We start from the raw sequence: 3,015 nt of genomic DNA, 5'->3' as shown, positions 1-3,015 counted from the left end.
ATCATTGGTTGAAGAAAGATCACAAATAGCAACATTGAGAGAGGCTCCCCTTGCCTCACCCCTCTCCTTATTGGAAAGGCTGGTGATAGATGGCCGTTCACAATCAAGCGAGACGTGGACTGGTTAGCAAAGCGAGAGAGAAGGTTCACGAGTTCAGTGTTTAGTCCAATCTCTCGCATCGTTTTGTAGAGAAATTCTCTATTTATTCGATCAAATGCGTGTTCCAGATCAAATGAGATCAGTTTTCCTCTCTGTTTGTGAGCAGTTAGTTGTGCAATGCGGTCCTTTATCGCCAGTGTTGCTTGGAAGATATTTCTCCCATGGTTCGAGCATTTTTGTGAGTTACTGAGAATTCTGTGCTCGCGTAGAATTGCTTCCAAACGAGCTTTTAGAATTCGAGAGATTAGTTTGTAGTCGAAGTTTAATAGAGATATTGGTCTATACGATCGTGCAGTATTGCATGTGCCCTTCTTCTTTACTAGCACAATCACGCCATCCATGAACTCATTTGGGAAGTTGCCTGCCAGTGCTTCGTTGAGTATCAAGTTAAGCTCACGGTGTATTGTGTTAAAAGTATAGAGATAAAGTTCTCTTGGAATACCATCAGCTCCCGGGGATTTCCTGGACGCGCTGGTCTTAATTGCCGTCCATATCTCGGATGTGGTTATATCGTTCATGCATGATTCATTTAGCACGTCATTTTCAGGAATTACCCTCTCACTGTCGAATCTGTCTTCTGCATTTTCATCAGCAGCCACACTTTCATACAGCGTTCGATAGTACGTAAACATATGTTCTTCGATGGCTTCGGCTTCAATAACACGATCATGCTCATCCTGTATATGTGTGATTGTTGTTTTTTCCGCCGTCTCTCGCCGAGTTGAAACACAGATAGAGGCTCTCCTCCAACGTAGGTTTCATTGATTTGGATGAACATCTGAGAGAATTTCCTTTGTAGGGTCAACATCTTTCCCTTGATCAGATTTATTGTTGCCAGGATTTGGGGATTTTGAAAATACTCGTCATAAGCTACTCTCAACTGGGTATAAAGGCGTTGGTACTCGCGATGAAAGTCATCGAAAGCAGCCTTGGATTTCCATCGAAAAAAGGATTTGATTTTTGGTTTCGCAAAGTGTATCCACCAAAGTATCCATGAGGAAAAATTCCGACGTTGTCGGGTCCAGTGTTGCCATCTGAGCTGAAATTCTTCCAGGTTCTCTGTTGTGAGTAAATGGGGACGAAGTGACCAAAACCCACGACCGTGATCCCTTCCAAGGCGGGGAAGGCAGAGTCTTACGGTGAGTGCCTTATGGTTCGTAAATGAACAAACGTGTGTGTTGGTTTCGCGTAGCTGATTACTGAGGCCGCTGCTAGTATATACTCGATCCAGTCGTAAAGTCGAATTTTGTGTTATGTATGTGTGCCCGGGTTCCCTTGGGTGTAATTTCTGCCATACATCCTGAAGTTGCAGTTGTTGCACGGTAGTTCGTAAAGATGGGCTCTTGTTAGATCCTATAGCATCACAGTCGCGTAGCACAAGTTAAAGTCCCCAGCTAAAATGATATGTTCAGTCGGTAGTCGCAGATAGTACGCTAACGTAGTGTTGAAAAAACGTTCTCTTTCGGTTCTCAGTGCTGTTCCAGATGGTGCATAGATGTTACATAGTGTGGTGTTCTGTATTCGGAGAGCGATCAATCTACCATCTAGGCTTTTTTCAACATGTGAGTACCGTATATATTCTTTAAGCGCAATAGCCGTACCTCTTCGTGCAATGTCGATGTTAAAGATAATATTGAAACCAGGAAGAGATAGCTGTTCATTTTCCAATTCTTGGAGAAATACAATATCAAGATCAGCCATGCGTGTGAAGGAACGAAGTGCGTTAATTTTTGTTGTGTTAGTAATATTGTTAATATTTATAGTTGCAAGGTTGTAGCTGTTATATTCCATCAAATATTTAGTTGCTCATTCTCCCTTCTTCGATATCATGCCGTTGCTTTTTGTCCGGTGGTCGTTCGCGTAGTCGTTTGCTGATCGAGGACGTAGAAGATTCATCTGTCTCATTACCTTCTTTCCTCCCGCTTGCTGTAGATTTTCTAGTCCACTGTGCCTTCAGAACAGCTTGCTGTTGAAGTAGTATCAGATTATCTTCAACCAGTGGAAGAGTATTTTGTTCCATATTACGAGGAGCTGGTGGTGGTAATATTTTGGGAGTTTGTTGTTGTGTATTTCCTTTCGGTTTCAATATCGTGAAATTTAAAGCTGGTTGTTTCTTCGACCGCTTAAGTTGAAACTTCGGCTTCGTGTTGGCTGGTTTCGGTCCCAGTTGCTTCGAGGTGATGGTGGATTGCTTCGCAACATTTGCATAGGTCTTCTGATCGGCGTCGAGCTTCTGAATCAAAAGTTTTTTATTTTGTACACATGGAATACCTATGTGCACAAACTCTTCACAATGTCTGCATGTTTGACGTTGTCCATAATAAGACAGAGCCGTCGTTTCTCCGTCAACGGTGACGTAAGAGGGTATATTTTTCTTCACTACCATCTTTACGATCCGAACACCAGTCGGGATTTCTCCAAAGGCATATGTGTTGTCCCACATTTGTTCGTGGATTGAGTATACATCTCCGAAGTCACTCAGAAATTCAGCGATAGTTTCGTCTGCTATATCCTCAGATAGGTCAAATAGTTTTACTTCTACTGCGCCATCCTCCATTGTGATACGCAATGTGAAGACCTTACCATCGATTTCTACTTCGTGGTTTTTGTCATGTTCATCTACCACTCTCTGGGCAATATCATGCTCGGCGGTCTTTACGAACGCACAGCCAAGAAATCTACTGCATTGTATGCGTCTTACATCGTCTCGCTTGAGATTCAGGGTAGTACTAACGAAGTGATGAATTTCTTCAAACGATGGTTTTTTTGGTACGTTTGCATAGTCAATGCGAAACGTATTTTCGCGGCGATTCATGTCGTAACCACGCTTTGGCCCGACGGTACTAATAAAAAACA

Source organism: Topomyia yanbarensis, chromosome 3, assembly GCF_030247195.1.
Source record: "Topomyia yanbarensis strain Yona2022 chromosome 3, ASM3024719v1, whole genome shotgun sequence".
NCBI lineage: Eukaryota > Metazoa > Arthropoda > Insecta > Diptera > Culicidae > Topomyia > Topomyia yanbarensis.
This window is presented reverse-complemented; position numbering follows the sequence as displayed.